Below are 8,872 nucleotides of genomic sequence, written 5' to 3' on the forward strand. Positions count from 1 at the left end.
TCTCTTGTTTGAAGAAATCTGCCCTGGACTAGGAGTTCTAGAGAATTTGTCTATAATATCTGAAATAGTTAAAGGTGTGTTGTAAGAATTACAGAATCTGTTTTATCAGAACTGTTAAATGTAAATTACTTACTTTTTGAGGGGAATTTATTTTCACTTTAAAAGAATCAAATCCTTCGTGATTATTTGTACCAAAATATCTCTGGATGGCATTCATGTTGATTTTGTTACGATCATTTGCAAATTTAAAAGTAATTCCTTGATCAGCCTTTGTGAAATCATGAATTGGTGAATATGCCTGAAGAGTGAAGTATTCATGAAAGTGACTTACAGTACATCCCAGGAACAGAAAAATCCTTAGTGTTACTTTCCAGTTAAAATCACTAATAAAGAACACACATGGACAGTGGCAGTACTGAACTGGGGTAATTTTCTTAAACTCTATAATTCCTATAGTTAATGTACTCTTTGTATGTTTTCTGACAGAACTTAAAGTATAGGCACCTTGTCATTTATATTGAATGTCTACACTTCCATAGTTGTCCAGACTCTAATTAGGACAGTTTACTTACTATTCCTTAATCTATAGTGTGAGGACTACCCAAATGGCTAGTTCTACAGAGTTGTTCCCAAATAAGGACTATTTGTCATTTCTGTGTAACCTTGTGCCAGAAATAACACTGTGCCAATTCTACAGAATCCTTAAATGTGAACAATTAGTCAGTTGTGTGTTGTGTCAGAGCTACCTCAGTGGCTCATTCTACAGAATCCTTAAATGTGAACAGTCAGTTGTGTGTTGTGTCAGAGCTTCCCTTGTGGCTCATTCTACAGAATCCTTAAATGTGAACAGTCAGTTGTGTGTTGTGTCAGAGCTTCCCTTGTGGCTCATTCTACAGAATCTTTAAATATCAACAGTCAGTTGTGTCAGTGTGTGTGTTGTGTCAGAGCTTCCCTTGTGGCTCATTCTACAGAATCCTTAAATGTGAACAGTCAGTTGTGTGTTGTGTCAGAGCTTCCCTTGTGGCTCATTCTACAGAATCTTTAAATATCAACAATTAGTCAGTTGTGTGTTGTGTCAGAGCTTCCCTTGTGGCTCATTCTACAGAATCTTTAAATATCAACAATTAGTCAGTTGTGTGTTGTGTCAGAGCTTCCCTTGTGGCTCATTCTACAGAATCTTTAAATATCAACAATTAGTCAGTTGTTTGTAGTGTCAGAGCTTCCCTTGTGGCTCATTCTACAGAATCTTTAAATATCAACAATTAGTCAGTTGTGTGTAGTGTCAGAGCTTCCCTTGTGGCTCATTCTACAGAATCTTTAAATATCAACAATTAGTCAGTTGTGTGTTGTGTCAGAGCTTCCCTTGTGGCTCATTCTACAGAATCCTTAAATGTGAACAGTCAGTTGTGTGTTGTGTCAGAGCTTCCCTTGTGGCTCATTCTACAGAATCTTTAAATATCAACAATTAGTCAGTTGTGTGTTGTGTCAGAGCGGGGTCCCTGAACGCATATACATGTCCACGACAATAGGTAGAAACATCGAAGGAAGGGTAATTAAAGTCTGTTTCATATAGGTAATGCATTTACCCGAGATAGCTTACTTGTAGATCAACCTGTATTTTTTTTATTTTCGACTGCAAAGTTACATGAAGGACATTAGTTACAAATACTAAAAAATTAACATTAATAATAACTTCAAAGAAGAAACTTATTTACAGCACTAAAAGTTCAATTTAATGCCACACACAGCAGCATCTACATAATGTATACTAATATGCACTAAAGTCCATCATTTCATATAACTTCAAAGAAGAAACTTGTGGATGGTTGTGTGGATGTCATCCGACTCCTACTATGATGTTGTTGCGGGTATTTACAGTAGCAAGGCACGTGCTGATAGTACATCTCCAGTAAGTTCTGAAAGGAATAAAAAGAGATTTCAATTTTGATGACACAGACGGGTTAACATATTCACAGATGTATGACTTTAAAATTATATTACAGATGTATCATTATAAATCAACAATTAATTATTGATATTTTGTCTCTTAGTACTTCAGTATTGCAGATAGAAAGTACATATGTACATGCACATGTCCTTCTAAAAAATGAATCAACTTCTTACTCTATTAAATTGATAAATAATAAATCTATGCATAATAATTTACATAATTATTTACCTTTCTCGGCAAGAAGACCTAATTCTGTATAAATGACCGTTATATGCTAAGTTGTTACCCCCTATTCTTTTTTGGATGAACTTAAAATCAAACTGAGCATTAGCCATGATTGGTTTCTAACAATATCAGCTAAGTATCAGAACCTATTAATGAATGATGGAATTGGGGATTCATTTTGAATCTTATATGGCTGAGTTTTTAGGTCGTCTGAGCCGAAGGCGTCGTGAACTTTTCAGATATTCGACTTCTTTTCAAGAACCACTGAATGGATTTTGACCAAACTTGGCACAAAGCATCCCCATGGGAAGCTGCTTCAAGTTTGCGAAGAAAAAAGGCATGGCCCCAATAGGGGCCCCAGGAGGGGGAAAAAGGGGGTAAAATTAGGTAAATCTTTAAAAATCTTCTTCTCATGAACCAACAGTCAGATTAAATTCATATTTGATATTTAGGGTCCTTATAGCAAGGTCTACAAAGTTTGAGAATGAAAAAAAATCGGGTCAAAAACGGCCCCACTAGGGGGCACTCAAAAGGATAGAAAATTCAACTTTGACCAATTTCAACCAAATTTGGTAGACAGCATCCCTTAGTGAAGGACATCAGAAATTATGTTGAAAAAAGTGATAATGTTCCCTTTGGGGCCCATAAGGGGTGTAAATGGGGCCATATGTAAAAACCTTCATTAAATGACTACTTCCCAAGAACCAGTGGATGGATTTTGACCAAACTTGGCACAAAGCATCCCCATGGGAAGCCGCTTCAAGTTTGCAAAGAAAAAGAGCGTGGCCCCAATAAGGGGGAAAAGGCGAAACTTAATACGAATGTTCTACACAAGGTCCTGGCAAGTGTTTTAATTTTTTGGGGCCTTTCAAAATCCAAGATGGCCACCCTGGCCTCTGTTTGGCTAAAACATTACGGATTTCCTCTCAAGAACCATTGGGTGGGTCATGATCAAACTTGGTACAGATGTTTTACACTTGGTCCTGCACAAGTGTTGTTACATTTTTGCAACATTTTAAAATCCCCAGATTATTGACATATATCCCTCAGGTGACCGTTAAGGCCCTTTGGGCCTCTTGTTTTATACACGTACAGGTGAGAACCACAGGTAAAAACACAGGTAAACCGAACTTACATTAATGATATAGACTATAATCACTGTAAAAACAAAGTTCCAGGTACATGTTGATAATATATATGCATTCTGGGATACAGCTGTCAGAAATACCCCAGTTACTTGTTATGTTTAATCCCTAATGAAGACAATTCTGTCAGATCTTGTGTCAGCGTACCTTTCAAAGGACTGAATTTTACCTGTCAAGGAAAACAAACACAAACGCAACAAAAGGAAAGTACATTGTTTTAATTCAAATATAAAAAGCTTTAAGTTTTAACAATTACAAGTATAAAAAAGCAACAATGATTTGATAAATTAAAACATTTTTAAGTGAAATAAAACATAAAAAGATTAGTGTGGTACAACAACCATTCTCAATACAATGTTGTCATGGACATAAAAAATGTATGATTTTAATTTACTCAATTATCGTAGCATGGTCAGATCAGATGATGAGCATGTGTCATCTGAATACTTTGTACTTGTAGTGTTTATTGATTATCTGAATTAAATGAATCTATACATTATAAAAAATTAATTCCCCATTTGTATATGTAGCTTCCAAGCCTCTGCATTTCTCCTTTCTTGAAAGGGGTTGTCCTGCAGTATGCAGTGATTAGTGGTTTAGTTGTAGCCAAACAGAATATTAAAATGAGGTTTGAACAGATTTCTTTTCTATAACTTTCTTTCAATTATTTAGTGTCTATTTTTTACCCATTATAATAACATATAATCAAACACATACACATACTTAAAAAGGACTTATGCAACACCACACACATGACTAGCTCACACATTCACTAACTTACATTAATCTCAGCATAAATATTACAAACACTATCACAGGCACTACACAGTGAATAGTATTACCTTTTTCTCAAAATCGTTCTCTTCTTCAGGGCAAAGACAAAATTACTGAGTGAAATTTCCTGTGACACTGAACATTAATCTCTGTATTTTACTGCAATATATAAATGTCAGTTAATCCAACTTGTGTTTTTAAAGACAATTATTCTGTTCCACTATAACATCCTGAAAAGAAAGTTTGCAGTTATTTCCACGATGTTTATCTGAAAATTGACTATTTCATCACACCTTTGCCAATAATAACAAAGACATTCTGCTAGAGTGAGCTTACAAAGAATGCAATGTTCCTTAACTGGGTCCCAGAAATCCTAGCATCTCATAATTTGATCACTTTGGATAGAACAAAGGTGGCCACTTTACACTTAGCCAGTAAAATATCTGACACAAAGTTGTACAATTTTCTCACTTGGTTTATTGCTCTGTAAATAATCAGAATTATTTTGAGACAGAGTCACCTTGTACTTGCTGGCAGCTACATCAATGAATAGTATACCAGAAGCTGGCTGCATGCTGTCCACAGCAAATAAGGTGAAGTGTCAAGGACACAACTGTGTCAGGACAAACTGCCACATATAGTGTCACCTGATGTTATGTAGACCTAAGCTCTAACAACGGCTAAAGTTATGCCCAGATTAAGCATGATGTCAGAATACAAAATAATTTTTTAATAGATTTGACGAAATTGTTAAAATGTTTGATGAAACAGAATGTAGGGTTAATAATTCAAGTGCCTGATTAGAAATGTTTATCATAATCAAGTGTTTTCTAGTTATATAATAAATTGTAAAATTTTACAGGAAAAAACTACAACACTAAAACACTATTGATCTATCAATAAAGGAAATATTTCTAATTATATAACTTTACAGGTTATTTTGCTGTTGCATGTAGAAAAGAGAGGACAGCTCAAACAATGAAAAAAGGCAAAGTTTTCTAATCTTTTATCAATCTAAATTTTTCTCCATAAGCAGACATTTAATAGAATATTGAACACATTTACATAATTTTTACATAATATATGATCTATATAAATTTTCACCTATATATAATTTTTCAATATGTCTACAATAGTTTCATGATCCTAGTGTAAGTACTGCAGCATTCTATTTCATACATTTACATATATTTGTTATTTTACAGAAAGGAAGCAACAGGGAAAAAAAAATAAAAAATCAGAATTTGTGCCTTAATAGTTGAAATATTATTGGTTAACGTGAATTTTTTTTGTGATTTCACAATCCACTGAATATTGACTTTTAATCATGGTTCATAAACGGGAATAAATATAAAAAAAACCCAAATTGGACATGGAAAATCACTTAAAACACTAGAGAGAAATATTGTTCATCTAAAAAGTATACCAATTTTGAAAAGTAAATGATGCAGAGAAAATGATTGCTAATTGAGAGACGATGTTTTTTGGTTCATTTTTCATGTACATTCAGGGCAAGATAAAATTCCACTCAGTCTTCATGGCAAAATGTTTCTACAAGTTCAAATCTGTTTCAATTTGCTTTCTAGAAAAATGACTTAAATAAAGTTACATCAAAATTGTACAATGTACTACAATCCAGCCACTGCTGGTTTCCACCATCAAGTCAGTGTTATATATAACAAGAGGTCTAACGGCCTTGATGGTCACCTGAGATAAGCAATTTTGAATATGAATGTTAAAGGATAGTTATCAAATGTCATGAAACAGAAATTATGACACTGAATAAAGTAAGGCAGTGTCAATACATGCATACCATCAAAACTGTCTTCCTACACGGATAATTCTCACAAAGTTATTTCAAGTGGGAAATAATCAACATTATGCTCAAAAATACAATTTTTCTATGAAAATTACAGTAAAGTCTAAAAAAAAATATTCCTCCCCAGGAAGAAATGTGAGACTCATTTTGGTAATTAAAGCACCTTAAAAATGCTTCCATTCATGAGGAGTATTTGATTCTACCACATGTGGCTCTTGAGAAGAAGATTTTTGAAATCTGAGTCGATTTGAGCCCTTTTGGCCCCAACCCTCAAGCCCCTTAGGGTGGGGACTGTATAATTCACGATATTGGTTCATATTAGCGAGGCCAGGGAAGGTTTCTGCAAAATTTCATTGAAACTGGATTAAGGGTTTTTGAGATGAAGTTGAAAGTGTTAAATTGTTTACGGATACACAATGCCGGATGAATGGTTCAAGAGCTCAAAGTCACTTCTAAGGAATGCAGAGGGAGAACGATCAATTTCCTTGGATTTTAAAATTATATTTGATTCAAAGAATTTCAGGATTTCTAATTCATAAGCTAGAAATGGATTTTAACTGAAATTTTTTTTTTTTTAAAGCTAAGACTGATGTTGACAGCAATTTTTTTATTATATATAAGGACACAATTTTTTATGTAAGATCATAATTATGCTGCCTTCCAAATCTGTACTATACAATTTCATTTCACTTGATATGTCAAAGTGTAATAGAGAAGTAAAGTTTTCTCCAAATTGATCCCAGGTGGGACAACATAACACGCACATTATAGCATAAAGTTAGAAGAAAACCACATTATTTTGAAAATCACAAGAAAAAAGTCTTGGGCAGATAGATGGATAGAATGACAGCCAGATAAAACAGACAGACAGCATATGGGAACTCTAAGTGACACCAGTAACAATGGATAAATAATATTCATATACAGTACGAAACATCTACACATACTGTTAACAATATAAAGTATAAAATCACAGTATCACAGTCAATAAGATGGTGAGATTCCTCAACAAGACATTTCATAATAGTGTAAATAAGTATAGAATACAAAAAAAAAAAAAAAAAATCCTGGGATGGAGGGGTGAGGTTAAGGTAGAATAAATGACACATTATCCTAGGACAATTCAGTGTTAAGAAAATGAAAAATAACTTTGGTTTAATTTGAATGGGAAAGTCTGCCTAAGTCAATGACTTCTCCAATTAAAAGAAAATTCTAAAAATACAACAGTTTTACATAAGTAGTTATTAACTTAAAATCTTTGCTCTTTGTGAAATATTATGTACCTAATAAACTTTACTTCGTTCATGGTTCTTGTAGTGTCTTGATATACAGATATTTAAATTGTAAGTAAAACAACACACATTCAAAACTTCAGAGAGATGTTCATGATTCAGATGATGACGGAAATTACAAATGTCATTTTTCATGATAATGAAATACACAATCACATTTATTTCATTGCACAATACAACATTTGAGCCATGTGAATAAGGTTTTCTTACAAACTTGTTGTTTAACAATGAGAAAATAAACATCTACAAATAAAATTGTAAAAATCCATACTGTTTGGTAATATCTAGTCAGAGTTTGTTTTTTGAAAAAAAAGAAAACCTTTAAATTCAGTTACATATATACGATATCATTTCATTTGATGAACTTAATAAATTCTACTTCCAGAAAACAGAGGTCATAATTTGATAAAACATAATATTCATACATAAAGATGGTAAAGATAGTAATGAGGTCCACACACTCAATATGATTTATCAAAAGACAATATACACTGGCATACATCCAGAGAATTTTGAAATAAATCTACAAGAATCAACCTCATAGCACAAGTAATATAACGGTACACATATTCAGAAAAAAAAATCTGCTTAAAATTGTGATTTAACTAAATATATGTTATTTTGACAAATGAACATTTACAATCAAAATTCATCAGATTTATTTGTCTTTTTTAATTGAATTGTTGACTATCTATTTTTAATTCAAACCCATTAAACATGGATTTCATAATTTCTATCAAATAAACCTGACCAAACATAAAGTGATCAACCAATAAATCTGATAATATCTTAAGACTGTTCCAATTATTAGGGTGGTGTCAAACTGAAAACCCATTTCTACCATTTAATATTCACCTACAAAATATTTTCAAATGAAAATTACATACATGGCAAAGACAAAACAATGGATAAGCCTCATAAATGCCTAAAGGGCAAAGGTCAAATAAGGAGCATTAAACTTTACACTGTAAAAATTCAGAAACATTGAAATGCAGTGTTTCAGTTCACATATTATTGTAGAGATACACACTGTACATTTAAAAAGTGAGGCACATAGAAGAATTGTGTTTCAGACAAGTCCCAAAATGATTCATATAAACTGGTAGTTTTATGGAGGTGTGAAGATATTTTATTGTCTCTTTATTGATTTGCATTTCATACCAAAACAACAAATATTTTTCACAAATTCTCTGCTTTAGCTTGCCCGATGAAAGTCCAAGTTTATGAATTTGTTATGAAATGGAAATTGATAATATTCCTTTTTATTATTCTGTCTTTTTGTAATGCAGAATTATGTGATGTTACATGTTGCACAAACAAACATGTGACAAAACAACTGATACCTGCTCACAACAGCAGATAAGTTAGCATTAAGAAATGACGGAATACTATGTAGAAATCAATTTTTTGATGCACATTTTAATTCTGAAATCTATCTTCTCTTAAAAACTGACTTTGATAGAAGAAAATTTGGTCAATTCTTTTAAAAATTCTCTACATCTAGAACAAGTGTCCAGTTATTATAACAGATACAAAAAGTTTCTATTAGTAGGATTGATATGTTCAAAGTTAATTAAATACCAAACTTACAGGCATAGGTTTTGTCATGGTCCCTGATCTTACAAATATTGTCATATTTTTGATGAGTTTGATTACTAGATTATAA

Source organism: Ylistrum balloti, unplaced genomic scaffold (assembly GCF_031769215.1).
Source record: "Ylistrum balloti isolate Yb309-2 unplaced genomic scaffold, AGI_CSIRO_Ybal_v1 Utg372282, whole genome shotgun sequence".
NCBI classification, from domain to species: domain Eukaryota; kingdom Metazoa; phylum Mollusca; class Bivalvia; order Pectinida; family Pectinidae; genus Ylistrum; species Ylistrum balloti.